Source organism: Psammomys obesus, unplaced genomic scaffold (assembly GCF_907164565.1).
Source record: "Psammomys obesus unplaced genomic scaffold, mPsaObe1.curated_primary_1811, whole genome shotgun sequence".
NCBI classification, from domain to species: Eukaryota; Metazoa; Chordata; class Mammalia; order Rodentia; family Muridae; genus Psammomys; species Psammomys obesus.
This window is the reverse complement of record NW_026591872.1, coordinates 6,111,612-6,130,901: the sequence shown is the minus strand read 5'-3', so window position 1 is coordinate 6,130,901 and position 19,290 is coordinate 6,111,612. Positions and strand designations below refer to the sequence as shown.

Below are 19,290 nucleotides of genomic sequence, written 5' to 3'. Positions count from 1 at the left end.
TTCTATTGAATTTATTAATTATTATTACTTCTACAAGATTTTGTTTCCAGAGATTTTCCTAAAATTCATTACAAGTTAAAATAGTTTGTATTGATTTTAGAATTTCTCTTTATATATAAATATGACATTTTGAAGTTAGTTAAAATTTTGTCTAATCTTTTCCATTTTATACTTGATTTATTTTTCTTGTTCTATTACAATATCTAGAACCGTCACTAAACATTTTTATATAAAGATTTATTGAAATTTGTCAATGATAAACAGACATACAACTCAAAATTTGGCACTCCTCAGGGGTAGGAGATGTTCTTTTGTACAGATGAAACACGGGTTAGAAAACAGTATGTCACTTCTAAAGCAATTCAGAGGGGAATGCTGAAAGCAGAAAGCATTTACTAGAAAGAACCTGAAGTCACTTTACAGCCCCACTAGGTAAGAAAATACAATTTTGAATTCCTTTCTCATGATCCAAAGTATGTGAAAAGGAGAAAAACAAAAACAAAAAAAAAAAAGAAAGAAGAGAAAAAAAGAAAATCAGCAGACATGCAGTGAGAATCCAGTACTTTAATTTATAAAAGTGTCCTAAGCCTGAGTACCCATGGTGAGTTTTCCTGTCACGTCAGCAAATCAAATGGCTATAATATTTTGAAGAACAAGACAGGTCAGGTTATTTTTTTTTAAGTAGTTGAAATTTGAAGGACTATTTTTCTATTATGATTACCAAATCCATTTAACTCGTATCTTCTAAGAATGTCATTTTTTTTTTGTTTTTGTTTGCTTATTTTTTGTCTGTCAGGCTCACAGTTCCACAGACAAAAGTTTTCTTTGTAAAAGCAAAGCCCACTGTCATCTTTTAAGAGGGAAAGGAAATGAGAGACGGAGATTGCTCCCAAACCAGTGTCAAAATAAACCTTTTGGTTGCTAACAAAACAGGGTGATGAATGACTCTAACAGAGGCCACATGGATCAGAACAAGAAAGATTGAAGAAAAGAGCAGGGTCCAGTGTATCTAGGGCTGTGAATAAACTGATGGAAGTCAGTCATGCCCTCCTGACCAACTCTGGGGATGAGGGACAAACAGTCCTCTTTTAAAGTCAGAATGTATGCTTACTTGTTTTGTACTAAGTTATTGCACTGACAAGGACATTACAGGTGCCAACAAAAATGAGAGTTAAAGAGTGACAGTAAAAATAGTATTTTATTCCTTTCCCTCCTACCTTTTCTCCTCCCCACAACCCCCAGCAAATCTTTCTCTACAATCAGAAAACAAACTTCAGGGGCAGGAATGGGTGGGGGTATGCATAAAACCAATCAAATCACAGTAGGAATGATTTCACAAAATTGATTAATTCCCCTTATTTATCTTCTTCACCCTCATCTTTGGGTTTCTCACTTCTGACTTCTTTCTTCTTCACTAGCATATACTTTGTCTTCCTCGTAAATCCTCTTCCCCATCATTATAACCTTCATCTTCCTCCTCTCCACTCATGTCCTAGTCCTCCTCTTCTTCACCCCTCATCCTCTTGTTCCTTTTCTACTATCTGGGTATATTCATCATACTACTCTTCATCCACTTTTCTTTTGCTGTAATACTTCATGTAGCCCTCAATATCAGAGTCAGGGGCCCCTTTGTTGTCCCTGTTGTATCCATTGAGGTATGTGATATGAGCAGGAGCTTGAAACAAGTTTTATTCATAATCAGTCAGATTGGTCCCTCTCAGGTAAACAAGTCTAGGCTTTTGAAATTCTCTAACGTCTTTAGGAACTCTACAGTGCTGAAGTCTTTTACTTTGTTGTCACTTAAATTTCAATCATTAAATTTCAGATATTTTTCTGCCAATACTTCCAGGTCCTGAGTTTCTGCTATAGCTTACTTAGTTCAAGCTTCTTGAGTTTAACTTCGGTTAAATTCTCAATGGAACACATGTGGTTGTGGTGATGGGCTGTCTACATTGATCGTCCTTAAGAATTACAGTTTTCCTTATCAGTGGGCTTGGAGAGAGGCATGGGAGGAGAAGAGGGAGGGGAACAGGGAGGATGGGATTAGAAGGGGATAAGGCGAAGGAGGGGGCTACATTTGGGATGCAAAGTGAATAAACTGTAATTAATATAAAAATATAAAAATTAAAATTAAAAAAAGAAAGAATTAACAGTTTGTCTAACACATGAGTGAGGCCCTTGATTTTGTCTTCAATTGACTAACAGTTGTCCAGGATAAAAACAAATTCTTTCAGTGTTCTAAACAAAATGTTTGTTCACTTCCCCCTCTATCTCTCTCTGTCTATCTCTCTCCTTCTCTTTCTGTTTCTCTCTTTGTCTCTCCATGTTTCCCTGTCTCTGTCTCTCTTCCTGTGCCAGCAGAATTCAACAATGAACACCACCAAACACATGGCTACGTGTTTTTAGGCCTTTAAAGTCTCTACTAACTTCAATAGATTTTCCTTTATTAAATATTCACATAGAAGTTCTAGAAGCAGATATATCTCCATCCAAATTTTCATGGAAAAAAAGTATCACACCACTAACATGCTTGTTTACTGTAGATTTTTATTAAAATCCTTTAAAAATCACTAACACTTTATTAAAGTGTTTTAAAACATCAGAGAATACTTGTTTTGAAAGTAATTTCTGGAGTTATTCAAATAACATGTGCTTATAGTTTTGTTATTTGGATAATTGAGTTAATTACATTGATTAATATTTCCCATGTTTGATAAGCTTATCATTTCTTGGAAAAAAAAAAACTAAACTTGCCTAGAATATTTATATGTTTTTAGGAATTAATAGCCCTGGTTGATTATTTCTTTTTTATTTATTTTTTGACATTATAATATAATTACTCCATTTTTTTTATCCTCCAACCCCTCCCATATAACTCTGATTTCTCTCTTTCAAATTTATAGTCTCTTTTTCATTTTCATTGCACAAATATATGCATATGTATATGCTATATTTACATATAGCTTTCAGCATTTATTAGCTCCTGTAATTGTTTGTAAGGTTGAAGTCTTGTGGGTTTTCCCATCTTCAGTTAGCGTGTCTATTGTTTATCCTGTTCAACTCATGCTTACAAAGTTATGTTAATGAAATTTTATAGGTGTAGCCTCTGATATTAATAGAAGACAGAATCTCACAATACACTACATGGTCCTGTGGTTCTTATCATCTTCCTGCCCCCTTTTCTTCAATGATCCTTGCACCTTAGATGCAGAAGCTTTGTGTAGATTTGCATTTTGATTGTTTATGATTTTCTGTAATTATCTCCATGTTTTGCATAGTAAAGTTTCGTTGGTGGTGGTAGTGGTAGGGGTCTTCATTTTATCTGTACCTTTACAGACAAATATTTAGAATGTATGTATGAATTATGTGAGTTTAGTAAAGTGATAGCAGTAGGTTCTCTTCCAAGGTCTATGACTTCAACAGCCCCTTGTAGTTGGCTAAACTTATAGTAAGTAGTGTGATTTATCTATTTTTGAGTGGGTCTTAGGGCAGATTGAAGACCTTTTAGCCTCTCTTCTTTGGAATCATTCATGAAACCTTCTGATACATTGAAAGTCAAATCTCAAGGAGGAGGCTTTCAATTAAAATTCAGCTCATGGCCACCAAGGCCTGGTGACCAAAGTGCAGGGTGATTTTAGGAATAGGGACTAATCTTTCACTTCTTAGAGACAACCAAGGTCAATAGCAAAAGCCTTTTATGTTTTGGAAGTTGTAGGCAGAACTGATATACAACTCAAAGGAAGGCTTCTCATGCTTAGTACTGGAATTTTTGTTAGATGCTCTAAAATGAATTTTTTTTCATGTGGGCTTACAATGCTCTATCTAAGAAGTTCACTATTACTTTTAAGAATTATTACATAAAATTAGTGTGCAATTTTTTTCTTTCTCAAGTTGCCCTTATCAAATCTTTATATTGTGACTACAGAGTCTCAGTAAATAAGCAGGTGGCTTTCATTCTTTTTTTAATATTGAATTGTGTCCATTCCAAGAAATATGCTGAAAGCCTAAAAATTTTACAAATTTATATATATATATACAGACACACACGTGCTATATAATTCTGATCATTTCTATATATTGAAATGGAAAGGTGAATCATTTTGAATTTTTATATCATTCATACTTCATGTCACCTGTAAAAATAAGGAGGTACAATGCAAAACAAACAACACTATAATCTCAATATTTCTCTTTGATACTGTATTCATTCTAGTGCTAGGGAACTCTATTACTGACCATAGAGGGTCCTGATCCATCCTAGAACATAGTCTATTCCACTGACCATATAACAAGAGGTTTTAGACTCTCCTGCCCTTAACTATGAACTATATGGAACTAATGAAAATTCTACACATGTCAAATGTAATCCTCTAATGTCATCTTTTCTACCACTGTTTTCCTTTGTTGTCTCCAGAATCTTACCTTTCTGTTAGATGATGAACCATAAAACATTTTCTGATTTCAACTTGTTTACCACACGCCAGCAAAGAGAATCTACAAAATGGTGTGTTCCATGAATTTGCACTTGTAACTTGTAGAACTGGTATGAACACTCCTTAATGATCTAACTAGCTATATTCCATAGCTCAATATGAAAGATATTCAATGATAATAAATATATATCTAAAAAGATTGTTACTGAACACAAGAAAAAAGAAATGAAAATAATCACACAAAAAAATTTTCATTCCTTGGGGATTCAAGACAGGATCTGTACACAAATAAGGTGGCCATATGTTTCTCAAATACAGTAAGGGATACTGAAACATAAATGTTCTTGTTTAGTGTGAAATGACTTACCCTAAATTAATTGGTGTTTAGGATGCTGAATACACATTTTTAAATTTTTATTTTATTTTTTATTAATTACAGTTTATTCATTTTGTATCCCAGCTATAGTCCCTTCTCCCAACCCCTTCCAATCACATCCTCCCTCCTTTTTCTTCTCCTATGTCCCTTCCCCAGTCTACTGATAGGGGAGGTCTTCCTCCCCTTCCATCAGACCCTAGTCTATCAGGTCTCAAAAATGTAGTTGTACAGATGGTTTACAATAGTTCATTATATATCATATTTGAGGGAGAAATTTAGAGTACTAGATTTTAAAGTTCCTAAAATCAGAGATCACACTATATCATGATAGTAATTAATAATTTTCTTAATTTGTTTCCATTTCATAATACCTACCACCTCAACCTATGAGGAACAAACTGAAAACTGCAACTGACATTTTATACATTTTCACTATGGTGCTTTTCCATTGTTGCAGTCTCATTTTACAGAACACTAAGCCAATTCTTCTCATCACTGATTAGCACCTACTTTGCATAGTGACAGGATGTAAGATAAATGAATAAAGCTGAGCCTTCTAAGTTTCCAGTTGTATTTAAACTATAATTTGAGTCTCATGAAAGGAATCATGCATGTAGAAATTTTAACCAGTGAGTAGACTCTGTAAGGTTTAAAACAAGATCATCTTACTTGAGAAAAATTTATTATTTATTTGACCTGTTGGATTGAGAAACACATTAATACTTGGATGCTCAGGAAGGCCCCTGAGGTTATATGTAAGGAGTTAAACTTTCTGGCCAAATAAATATTCAACAAATATTTTTTGGATTAGTAAATGGCCATATAATCTTCCAAGTATTTATACTATTTCTTCAATTTATTCAGGACTTACTTGCCATTGTCATAATGAACAGTGATGTTTTCATTCACCTTTAAGTAAAATAGGGTGACTTAGAGCTGGGTTGGCAGATCACAACCTTTAGTTAAATATGGCCCAGCATTTGTTTCATAATAGTTTATAACATAAGGATTATTTTTGATCTTTGAAAATTGGTAAAATAAAAATTAATCAGAATAAAGTCTTTTGTGAATGTGAAAATTATATATAGTTCCAGTGTCCATGAAAAACAAATTTAAAAGACATGGCCACATTCATTCACTTAAATAAGTTTTGTATGTTTGTTTGTTTTTTGTATCACAAAGGCTTAAAACATTCAGTTTCAATGGAGGACCTCCCCTATCAGTGGACTTGGGGAGGGGCATGCATGCAGAGAGGGGGGGGGAGGGTGGGACCGGGAGGGGAGGAGGGAGGGGCTTATGGGGGAATACAAAATGAATAAAGTGTAATTAATAATAAAATAAAAATAAAAATAAAAATACACTTTCAAGAAAGAAGAACAAAAACATTCAGTCTCTGGCTCTTTACAGACAAAAAATGTTTCTTTCCACTCCTGTATTATGGGATTGAGTAATGTTTTTCATAAGGAAATCTACTAGAGAAAAGTGTGCCTACTTCATTCTAAATGTGCCATTCTACCTGAGCAATTTGCTTATAGGCCTTATAATACAGCAGCTGCTGATGCACAAGAATAGAACAATATCTCCTTCCATAATTTTCCATACTCAGAGAAATCTTCAGGTACAGCTGAAGCCAGATGTTTAAGGAATGAGAAATAAAACAAAACTGCAGAAATATTTATTGAAAACCTAGAGAAATAATATAAGAGCCGCACCAAGGATTTGGTAAGAAGCTCAAGCAAAAGAATTATTTGTTTTTTTAATTCAGAGTGTAACCCTGTAATGGATTCTTAACAGACAACTTCACTAAAACTCAGTTCCCATAAAACAGTTTTCTACTCTAGAGCATATACTTTCCCTTCCTTAAATTTTACATATCAACCAGTGAAAAAAACTTTACATTTTATTTTATCAACATTGAGTCATATAGAAAAATTTTACAATATATTTACAATTATATTGCGAAGCTGTACTGAGATATTTACATCCAAATGAGATATGTAAATATGTCAGGGGTAGAGAAGGGTAAAATATTTTGAATCAAACAAAGAAAATAAAGATTTCAGTATCACAGTCATTTTTAGGGCTAAAGCTTCCAATGTGGTCTAAGTTAAAATAATACAAATGGAAGTGAAGTTTAACTAATCGAGTTCATTTAACTAACAAAGACGGTCAAACCAGGTATTTCACTCCCTGAAAGGGATTACATTTGGTGGTTATCTAGTTAATTTGATTCATTGGGATTTGTAAATTAGATCATTCAGAGTGAAATAGTGATTTAAATGCAACCCAATGGCCTCTAGAGAAATGATCAATTCCTTAGAAGTCATCTGAAGAATTAAGTTTTATCCTAATTAGTCACCTGGAGAATTAACTAGAATTAGTTGCCTGGGTAAAAACAAAAACAAACAAACAACAACAACAACAAAAACATGAGACTTTCATTTAGACAAAACCTCCAGGGAAAACCACTGGGAATATTTGAGCCCATTAACAACAACCCTGAAGCTTATTTTCATGATAAAAATGTATGCAATTACATGTTTTGTTGGAGTTAGCAGATCTGTTCACTGGAAACTTAATATTTATGAAACTTCACTATGTATCAAATAAAAAGTCATTAAGTACACCAATGTAACATGCAAACAACAAAATAGGTTTATGCTTTCTTAGAATTTACATTATTTATTTCAGTGTGTTTGTATGTAGTAGTGTCTGCACATGTAATATGAATACTTGATGTGTGTAATTCATGTTGGTGGGTGGTACGTATACATGCACTTGTATATATGGAGGCCAAAGTTGGTCTCAGATGTCTTCCTCAATCACTCTACACTTCCTTCCTTCCTTCCTTCCTTCCTTCCTTCCTTCCTTCCTTCCTTCCTTCCTCTCTCTCTCTCTCTCTCTCTCTCTCCTTCCTTCCTTCTCTCTCTCTCTCTCTCTCTCTCTCTCTCTCTCTCTATCTATCTCTCCTTCTTACTTATTTGCTTACTTATTTACTTACTAGTCAGAGCCTATCTCTGAAATTGAAGCTAACAAACACTGGTTAAGTCCTAAGAAATTCCCTGTCTCTGCTTTTGGAATACTGCGACTACAGGCAGACACCCTGCACATTCAGCTTTTGGGTAAGGTCTGCAGATCCAAACTGTGGTGTCCATACTTGCTGGCAAGTGCTTTATCCACTGAGCAATCTTCCAGCCTGGACTGTGAAATACTTTTATATCTTGTTGTGGTAGCACACACTCTTAATCACAGCACTCAGAAGGCAGAGGCACGTGGATCTTTGTAAGTTCAATCAGCCCAGTCTACATGGCAAAATAATCTCATTACTTTATTTGTATTATGATGAAATAATTTGAAACATTATGAATGTTATTATGAGATATTTTGAAATATTATTATGAAATGTAATAAAATAATTTCATTACTTTATTTTTATTTTTAATTATTTTAAACTATTTTTTTAAACATTTAAAAAATAAACCTATCAGTGAGGTACCATGCCATATTTAAATAGATATATACACATATAAACACATAATTAATAAACTATATTATATTTTATATCCTTATATATTTCTCATTTCTTTATTGTTAAAAATATCAAAGAGGCATGGTAGGAGATAAGGGAGGGAGGGTGAGATTGGGAGAGAGTGAGGGAGCAATCTACATCTGAGATACGAAGTGAAGAAACTAATATAAAAAATAAAAATTTAAGTTTAAAAATGAATAATTAAAAATACAAAAAAATCAGTATTTCCCTAGTCCATATATATATATATATATAATTGTTTTCTGTAGTTACCCTATTGCATAACACAATATTACAATCACTTAATTCTGTGGGAATTAAACTTAGTACCTGCTGATCAGCCTTTTCCCATCCTCTCCATGTTTTCCCCAACATCCATTCTTCATGCAACTTCTAGGACATTAATGTCATAATCTGCATATCACAGAGACTTGTCTTTCATGGGTGGCTTATTTTATTTAACATAAAAATTTTCTAGTTTCTATCATCACTGTCACAAATGACAAGATTTCATTTTTTAGCTAAATAGTAATCTGTTCAGCAATAGCTGATAGACATAGGTTGCCATAACTCACATTTTTATGAAGTAGACACAAACAGTAATTACCATAAAAATAATTTCAGGCAGAGGTACATCTGTATAACAAAACAGAGCAGTTAGAAACAAATTAAGACGAGTGACAGTACTTTGGGTAATATAGACACAACAGAGCTTCATGAGGTGAACAGTAAATACCTGGAAGAAGTTGGCATGAGAAAATGTTTGAAGAGTAGATCCACATATGTAAAATCAACCCTGATATATAAGCAGATTTCATTCACAAGACAATGTTGTGATGCTTTCCACCTGAGCTCAAGTTTTCAATCAATACTTTCATAAAATTATGAGAGATAACTATGCTGTCCATTTATTACTAGCATTATTTTAGTATAATAAAATAATTTAATAAACAATGAGAGTTAAGAGATTTTTCAAAACAATTATGTCATTTCAGTCCCATGTAGTATGGGTAATATATTTTATAATAACAATGGTCAAGGTTCAGAAACTTACACAGTATTTGTAAAAAAACCCAGAGAATAGTTTAATAATCTTTTATAATTAATTATTTTTTTATAAATTACAGTTTATTCAATTTGTATCCCAGCTGTAGCCCCCACCCTCATCCCATCCCAATCCCACCCTCCCTCCCTAATTTCCTCCCATGCCCCTCCACTAGTCCACTGATAGGGGAGGTCCTCCTAAACTTCCTTCTGACCCTAGCATATCACCTCTCATCAGAAATGGCTGCATTTTCTTCCTCTGTGTCCTGGTAAGCCTGCTTCCTTCCTCAGGGGGAAGGTGATTAAAGAGCCAGCCACTGAGTTCATTTCGAGACAGCCCTTATTCCCATTACTAGGGAACCCGCTTGGATACTGAGCTGCCAAGGGCTACATCTGTGAAGGGTTACTAGGTTATCTACATGCATGTTGCTTGGGTGGAGTATTAGTCTCAGAAAAGACCTCTATGCAAAATTTTATTTTGGTTATGTTGCTCTTCTGGTGGAGCTCCTGTCCCCTCTAGGTTTTTGTTTGTTTGTTTGTTTGTTTGTTTGTTTGTTTGTTTTATCTTCCCTTCCTTCATGAGATTCCCTGTACTCTGCCCAAAGTTTGGCTCTGAGTCTCAGCATCTGCTTTGATACTTTGCTGGGTAGAATCTTTCAAAGGCCCTCTGTGGTAGGCTCCTGTACTTTTGCTTGTTTTCTCCCTCTTCAGATGTTCAACCCCTTTGTTTTTCAGAGTGAGAACTGATCATCTTACCCAGGGTCCTCCTCCTTGCTTAGCTTACTTAGTTGTACACAGTTTAGAATGTTTATCCTGTATTACATGTCTAACATCCGCTTAAAAATGAGTACATACCATGGGTGTTTTTCTGCTTCTGGGATACCTCATTCAGGATGATCTTTTCTAGTTCTCGCCATTTGCCTGCAAATTTTGTGATTTCCTTGTTATTAATGGCTAGGTAGTATTTTGTTGTGTAATTGTACCACCATTTTTGTATCGATTCCTCAGCTAAGGGACATCTAGGTTGTTTCCAGATTCTGGCTATTATTAATAAAGCTGCTACCAACATAGTTGAGCAGATGTCCTATTTGTATACTTGAGCATAGTTTGGCTATATGCCGAGGAGTGGCATAGATGGATCTTAAGGAAGCACTATTCCTAATAGTCTGAGAAAGAATCAGATTGATTTCCAAAGTGGTTGTACAAGTTTACATTCCCACCAGCAATGGAGGAGGGTTCCACTTTCTCCACATCCTCTCCAGGATGTGATGTCACTTGAATTTTTGATCTAGCTATTCTAATGGGTATAAGGTGAAATCTCAGTGTTGTTTTGACTTTCATATCATTGATGACTATGGATAATGAGCATTTCCATTAAGTGTTTCCGAACCAATCCATATTCCTCTATTGGGAATTTTCTGTTTAGCTCTGTACCACATTTTTTAATTAGACTACTTGATTTGTTGCTGTTTAATGTCTTTAGTTCTTTATATATTCTGGATATTAGTCCTCTGTCAGATACAGGGTTGGTGAAGATCCTTTCCCAATCTGTAGGCTGTTGTTTTGTTCAGATGACAAGTGTGCTTTGCTTTATAAAAACTTTTCAGTTTCATGAGATCCCATTTATTGATTATTGACCTTAGAGCCTGTGCTGTTGGTGTTCTGTTCAGGAAGTTTTCATCTGTGCCAATGAGTTCAAGGCTCCTTCCCCTTTTTTCTTCTAACAGGTTTAGCTTGTCTGGTTTTATGTTGAGGTCTTTGATCCACTTGGACTTCTGTTTGTGCAGAGCAATAAATATGGATCTATTTCCACATTTCTTCATGTAGACATCCAGTTGGACCAACACCATTTTTGAAGATGCTGTCTGTTTTTCATTATATAGTTTTGGCTTCTTTGTCAAAAATCAAATAACAGTAGGTGTGTGGGTTTGGTTTTGAGTGTTCTATTAGATTACATTGTTCCACCCTTCTGTTCTATGCCAGTACCATGCAGTATTCATTGCTCTTGCTCTGTAGTACAACTTTAGATCAAGAATGGAGATACCTCCAGATAATCTGTTGTTTTACAGGATTCTTTCAGTAATTCTGAAAGAATTGTTTTGTTTTGTTTTTTTTCCATATGAAATTGAGAATTGATATTTAAAGGTCTGTAAAGAATTGTGTTGAGATGATTTTGATGGGAATTGCATTGAATCTGTATCCTTTCGGCAGGATAGCCATTTTTACTATGTTAATCCAACAGAATCATGTGAATGGGAGATCGTTCCATCTTCTGATATCTTCTTCAATTTAGCTCTTTAAAGATTTGACTTTATTTCACATTGGTCATTCACTTGCTTGGTTAGAGTCACAACAAAGTATTTTATGTTATTAGTGGTTATTGTGAAGAGTGTTGTTTCCCTAATTTCTTTCTCAGCTCTTTTGTCTTTGGTAAACAGAAGGGCTACTAATTTTTTTTTCAGTTAATTTTGTATCCAGCCACTTTGCTGAAGGTATTTAACAGATGAAGGAGTTCTCTGGTTGAATTTTTGGTGTCACTCATGTATACTATCATATCATCTGTAAATAGTGATAATTTTGACATTTTCCTTTCTGATTTGTATGCACTTGATCTCCATTAGTTGTCTTATTACTCTAGCTAGGACTTCAAGTACTATGTTGAAGAGATATGGAGAGAGTGGGTAGCCCTGTCTTGTCCCTGATTTCAGTGGGATTGACTTAAGATTCTCTCCATTTAGTTTGATGTTAGCTATAGGCTTGCTGTTCACATTGTTTTTACTATGTTTAGGTATGTGCCTTGTATCCCTGATTTCTCCAAGACTTTAAACACGAATGGGTGTTGAATTTTGTCAAATGCTTTTTCAGCATCTAAAGAAATGATCATGTGTTTTTTTTTTATCTTCAGATTTTTTATATGGTGGATTGCATTGCTGGATTTCTATATATTGAACCACCCCTTCATGCCTGGAATGAAGCCTGTTTGGTCATGGGGATATCTTTTATGTGTTCTTGGATTCTTTCTGCAAGTATTTTATTGAGTATTTTGCATTAATGCTCATAAGAGATATAAGTCTGATGTTCTCTTTTTTGGGGAGTCTTTCTGTGGTTTAGATATCAGAGTCACTGTGCTTTCACAGATGAGTTTGGTAATGTCCCTTCTGCTCCAATTTTGTGGAAGTGTTTGAAGAGAATTGTAGTTACATCTTCTTTGAAGGTCTGGTAGAATTTTGTGCTGAACCTGTCTGGCCCTGAACTTTTTTTGGGAAGGGAGACTTTTTATGACTAATTCTCTTTCCTTTGGTTATATAGGATTATTTACTGTATTTATCTGAATTGATTTATTTTTGATAAAGGGAGTCTATCAAGAAAATTGTACATTTCACATAGATTTTCAAATTTTGTGCCATATAGGCTTTTGTAGTAAGAAAAAATGATTGCTTGGATTTCCTCAGTGTCTGTCATAATGCCCCCATTTTCTTTTCTGATTTTGCTAATTTGGATAGTTTCTCTCTACCTTTTAGTTACTTTGGCCAAGAATTTTTCTATCTTGTTGACTTTCTCAAAGAACCAGCTCTTGGTCTCATTGATTATTTAAATTATTTTCTTTGTTTCTAATTCATTGATTTCAGCTCTGAGTTTGATTATTTCCAATTTTCTACTCATCCTGGTTTTGCCTGCTTCTTTATTTCTATGGCCATTAGGTGTGCCATTAAGTTGCTTGTATGGGATGTCTCTAACTTCTTTCTGGAGGCACTTTGTGTTATGAACTTTGCTATTAGCACTGCTCTCATTGTGTCCCATAAGACTGGGTAAGATGTGCCTTCATTGTCATTGAATTTTAGGAAGTCTCTAATTTATTTTTTCTTTTCATCCCTGACCAAGCTGTCATTGAGTAGAGAGTTATTTAGTTTCCATGTCTATATAGGCTTTTTGTCATTTCTGTTGTTGTTTATTTCTAGTTTTAGGCCACAGTGGTCTGAAAGGATACAAGGGATTATTACAATCTTCTTGCATCAGTTGAGGCTTGCTTTGTGCCTGATAATATGGCCAATTTTTGAGAGGGTTCCATGAATAGCTGAAAGGAAGTTCAACTCTATTGATTTTGGGTGAAAAGTTCTTTAGACATCTATTAGGTCCATTTAATTCAGGACCTCTGTAAGTGTCATTATTCCCCCATTGAGCTTCTTTCTTGAAGATCTGTCCCTTGGTGTGAGTGGAGTGTTCAAGTTTCCTACTGTTAAGGTGTTAGGATAGTTGTGTGATTAAGCTTTAGTAATCTTTCATTTACAAATACAGGTACTCTTGTATTTGGAGCATAGATATCCATCTGGTGGATTTTTCCTTTGATGAAAATTAAGTCCCCCTCTGCATCTTTTTTGATTAATTTTGGTTGAAAGTCTATTTTACTGGATATTAGGATAGCTACCCCAGCTTGATTTCTTGCTTGACAAACATTTTTCCATTCCTTTACTCTGCAGTTTATCTTGTTGCAAAGGTGTGTTTCTTGGATGCAGCAGAATGTTGGATCTTGTTTCAGCAACCATTCTGTTAGTCTGTGTCTTTTTATTGGAAAGTTGAGTCCATTGATGTTGATAGATAATAGTGACCAATGAATGTTACTTTCTTTTTTTTTGTGGAGTTGATGGTGTTACTCTGTTTCAAGCCTTGTTTTCTTTTAATTCTCTTTTTGTGAATTAATCTATATCCTGTATTTTCTTGGGTGTAGTTGATTTTGTTCCATTGGATTTTTCCTTCTAATATCTTCTGAAGGGCTAGGTTACTGTGTAGATATTGTTTAAGTTATTTTGGCAATGGAATATTTTGTTTTCTCCATCTATGTTGATTGAAAGACTTGCTAGGTATAGTAGTCTGTGTTGGCATCTATGGTATCTAGAGTCTGCATGACATCTGCCCAGGTCATTCTGTGATTCACAATTTCTGTTGAGAAGTCTGGTGTGATTCTGATCAGTCTACCTTTTTAGGTTCCTTGTCCTTTTCCCCTTGCTGCTTTTAATATATATACATAGTTTATATTATATTATATTATATTATATTATATTATATTATATTACATTACATTACATTACATTACATTACATTACATTACATTACATTACATTACATTACATTACATTACATTATATTATATTATATTATATTATATTATATTATATAGAATATTATATATATTCTACAGAAACATATATATGTTTTGATTATGTGACATGAGTAGTTTATATTCTGCTGTAGTCTATTTCGTGTTCTTTAGGCCTATTGTTCATATATATATATATATGTGATATACATATATATCATATATATAACATATATATCATATATATATAACATATATATATATATATCATATATATATATATGATATATATATATGTACATCTTTTTCTTTAAGTTAGGAAAATTTTCTTCTATCATTTTCTTGAAAATATTTTCTGGACCTTGGAACCGGGAATCTTTTTCATCTATTCTGATTATTCTGAGATTTTGTCTTTTCATGATGTCCTTGGTTTCTTGGATTTTTAAAATGTATATATTTTTAAATTGATTTCACTTTTTTCACTTTGTATCCAAGCTGTATCACCCTCTCTTGGTCCCTCCCCATCTTACACTTCCTTCCTATTCTCCTCCCATGCCCTTCCCCTAGTCCACTGATAGGGGATATCCTCTTCCCCTTTCTTCTCACCCTAGTATAACAGATCTCATAAGTATTGGTTGCACTGTCTTTCTCTATTGCCTGTTAAGGCTGTTCCCCCATCAGAGGGAGGTGATCAAAGAGCCACCCCCTGAGTTTAAGTCAGAGATAGTCCCTGTTCCCATTACTATTGAACCCACTTGGACACAGAGCTACTATGGGCTACATCTTTTCAGGGCTTTTATGTTATCTCCATGGATGGTCCTTGGTTGGAGTATCAGTCTCAGAAAGGACATCTGTGCAGATATTCTTTGGTTCTGTTGCTGTCCTTGTGGAGCTCCTATACCTTCCAGGTCTTTCTGTCTCCTCCTTCTTTCATAGAATTATCTGAACTCTGTCCACAGTTTGGCTATGAGTCTCAGCCTCTGCTTTGTTACCTTGCAGGGTAGAGTATTTCAGAGTCAATCTGTGGTAGGCTCCTGTGCTGTTTTCTATTTTCTCCCTCTTCTGATCTGAATCTTTGCCTTTATGAATGAGGATTAAGCTTCTTACCCACGGTCTTCCTTCTTGATTAGCTTCTTTACGTGTACATATTTTAGTTTGAATAGCCTATATTATATGTCTAATATCCACTTTGAAGTGAGTATATGCCATGTCTGTCTTTATGCTTCTGGGATACATCACTCAGGATGATCTTTTCTAGTTCCCACCATCTGCCTGCAAATGTTATGGTTTCTTGTTTTTAATTGCTATTGTATTCCATTGTGTAAATGTATCACAATCTCTGTATCCAATCCTCAACTGAGGAACATCTGGATGTTTCCAACTTTGGCTATTACTAATAAAGGTGCTATAAACATGGTTGAGCAATATATCCATGGTGTATACTTGAGCATATTTTGGATACATGCCTAGGAGTGGTATAGCTGGATCTTGAGGTAACATTATTCCTAATTGTCTGAGAAAGTGCCAGATTGATTTCCAAAGTGGTTGTACAAGTTTACATTCCCACTAACAATGAAGGAGGGTTTCCTTTTCTCCACATGCTCTCTAGCATATGTTTTTACTTTAGTTTTTGCTCTTAGCAATTCTGATGGGTGTAAGATGAAATCTCACGGTTGTTTTGATTTTCATTTTCCTGAAGTCTATGGATGTTGAACATTTCTTTAAGTGTTTCTCTGCCATTTGATATTCTTTTATTGAGAATTCTCTGTTTAGCTCTGTACCCCATTATTCATTTGGATTACTTAATTTGTTTTTCTTTAACTTCTGATTTCGTTATATAATCTGTAACTAGCCCTCTGTCAGATATAGGGTTGGTGAAGATCCTTTTCCTTTTCTGTAGGCTGTAGTTTTGTTTTGACAACAGTGTCCTTTGCTTTACAGAAGCTTTTCAGTTTCATGAGTTCCCATTTATTTACTGTTTATCTTACAGCCTGTGTGTTTGGTGTCCTGTTCAGGAAGTTTTCATCTGTGCCAAAGAGTTCAAGGTTCTTCCCCACTTTTACTTCTTTTTTTTTTCTTATTTTTCTTTTTAGTTACAATTTGTTAACTCTGTGTCCCAGCTGTATCCTGCTCCCTCATTCCCTCCCCCTCCCCAACTCCCTCCCTGGTCTCCTCCCTGCCCCTTTCCAAGTCCACTGATAGGGGAGGACCTCCTCCCCTTTCATTTGACCCTGTTTTATCAGGTATCTTCAAGGCTGGCTGCAAAGTCCTCCTGTGTGGCCTATCAGGACTGCTCCTCCCCTGGGGGGGGGGGGTGAGGACAAAGAGCCTGCCCTTGAGATCCTGTTAGAAATAGTCCTTGTTCCCCTTACTTTGGAAAACTACTTGGTTACTGAGCTACCACGGGCCACATCTGAGCAGAAGTTCTAGGTTATATCCATAGATGGTCCTTGGTTGAGTGTCAGTCTCAGAAAAGACCCTGTGCCTGGATATATTTGGTACTTGTAGAGCTCCTATCCTTTCCATATCATACTAACTCCCCTTCTTTCATATGATTCCCTGCACTCTGCCATGGTTTGGTTATGAGTCTTATTGTCTGCTTTGAAACACTGCTAGGATCAATCCTCATTTAGAAAGACAAATGGGATGTGCATTGAATGTATGACAGGAGTCTACCGCAAAAGGCATCTGAAAGACTCTACCACTTTTACTTCTAACAGGTTTACTTTGTCTGGTTTTATATTGAGGCCTTGATCCACTTGGACTTTAGTTTTGTGCAGTGATGATTATTATCTATTTGTATTTTCTACCTATAGATATCCAGTTAGACCAGCACCATTTGCTGAAGATGTTATATTTTTCCATTGTATGATTTGGGCTTCTTTGTCCAAAATCAGGAGTCCATAAGTGTGTGGGTTTATTTCTTGGTCTTCTATTGGATTCCATTTTTCCACCAGCCATTTTCTATGTCTATGCCAGTACCATGCTCTTTTTTTTTTTTTTCTTTTTTTCTCTTGCTCTATAATACAGCTTGAGGTCAAGGATAGAGATTCCTCCAGATGATATGAGCTGAATCCCCTTGATCTACTTTACTTGTCTTATTGCGCTAGCAAGGACTTTAAGAACTATGTTGAAGAGATATGGAGAGAGTGGGCAGCCTTGCCTTGTCCCTCATTTCAGTGGGATTAACTTATGTTTCTTTCCATTTAGTTTGATGTTGGCTACAGGCTTGCTGTATATTGTCTTCACTATGTTTCTGTAAGTGCCTTGTATCCCTGATCCTTCCAGGACTTACTTTAAAGATAAACGAATGTTGGATTTTTTCAAATGCTTTTTCGGTAACTAAGGACATTATCATGTTTTTTTTTTTCAGTTTATTTATATGGTGGATTACATTGATGGATTTCTCTGTATTGAAACTACCCATGCATACCTGGGTTGAATCCTAATTGGTCATAGTAGATGATAACTTTGATGTGATTTTGGATTTGATTTGCAAGTACATGGTTGAGTGTTTTTGCATCAATGTTCATAAGGGAGATTGGCCTAAATTTCTCTTTCTTTGTTGTATCTTTTTAAGGTTCAGGTATAAAGGTTACTGTGGATTCCTAGCATGAATTTGGTAACATTCCTTCTGTTTCTATTTTGTGGAAGAGTTTAAAAAGTATTGGTGGTGTTAGCTCTTCTTTGAAGGTATCATAGAATTCTTCACTGAAACCATCTGGCTCTGGCTTTTTTTTTTTTTTTTTTTTTTTTGGATGGGAGACTTTTGATGACAACTTCTATTTCCTTAGGAGGTAGAGGACTATTTAATTGTTTCACCTGGTCTTGATTCAGCTTTTGCAAGTGGAAACGATCAAGAAAATTGTCCATTTCATTTAGATTTTCAAATGTTGTGGCGTATAGTCTTTTGTAATAAGATCTAATGATTGTTTGGATATCCTCAGTGTCTGCTGTTATGTCCCCCTTTTCGTTACTGATTTTTTTTTATTTGCAGAGCCTTTCTGCCTTTTACTTAGTTTAGCTAAGGGTTGCAGGCGAGTCTCTCAGCACTAATTACTTGGTGCCTGCAGGAACCCAGGAACTTTTCCTGAGAACTTTTCGGGGGTGTGGATCAGCTGAGAACCCTGAGGTCTGACCTAATGTTTTCCTTAATCTGGGGTTTATTTCCCACAAGGAAACCCAGTCTCTGGTGCCCTGGGGCCCACAGTTCTATCTGGGAAGGTGAGTGGGGCATGCAGGTAGGTCTCTGGCCTGGTGCCTGAGTGACAGCCAGATTAGGGACCTTTTTCAGGAATTGTATGGATGATGTGAGGTCAGTCCAAATTACTTCCTTCACACTGGGGTTTTCTCTCGACTGGAAATCCCTGGTGTCACTGGTGTTGTGGTGCCTACTTTTCAGTCTGGGATGGTGATCAGAGCAAGCAGGCTTGTGGCTCTGGGCTGGTGTTTGAGCATCTGCTGGGATCCTGGAACTCTTCAGAGGTTTAGCTTGGTGACCTGAAAATAGACCCAATTGCTTCCCACATGGTGGGGTTTCCTCTCACCTGGGAAACACAATCTCTGATGTTTCTGTGCCCAGAGTTCAGTTTGTTGGTCACTGTGCAGTCACTGCTGTCCTCTTACTGGTTGTTTTGTGTTTGGAACTTTTCCAATTTTACTTTTTCTTTGAGAGATGTATAAATTTCTGCAATTTATCTTAAGCGCCTGAGATTCTTTCTTCTCTTGTATTCTGTTGGTGATGCTTACTTTTGTGATTCCTGATCTTTTCTCTAAGTTCTCCAGCTCCTGTATTCTCTATTCGTGTTTTCTT

General features: G+C 35.4%; 1 protein-coding gene and 1 pseudogene across 1 annotated transcript in view; one reads left to right on the top strand and one right to left on the bottom strand.

Moving 5' to 3' along the window:
• The window catches only part of Tenm1 (teneurin transmembrane protein 1), a 1,167,432-nt gene that overhangs the window by 257,429 nt on the left and 890,713 nt on the right, over positions 1-19,290 (top strand). The gene's annotated exons all lie outside the window — the stretch shown is intronic.
• LOC129680516 (acidic leucine-rich nuclear phosphoprotein 32 family member A-like) lies at positions 1,356-1,926 on the bottom strand (annotated as a pseudogene).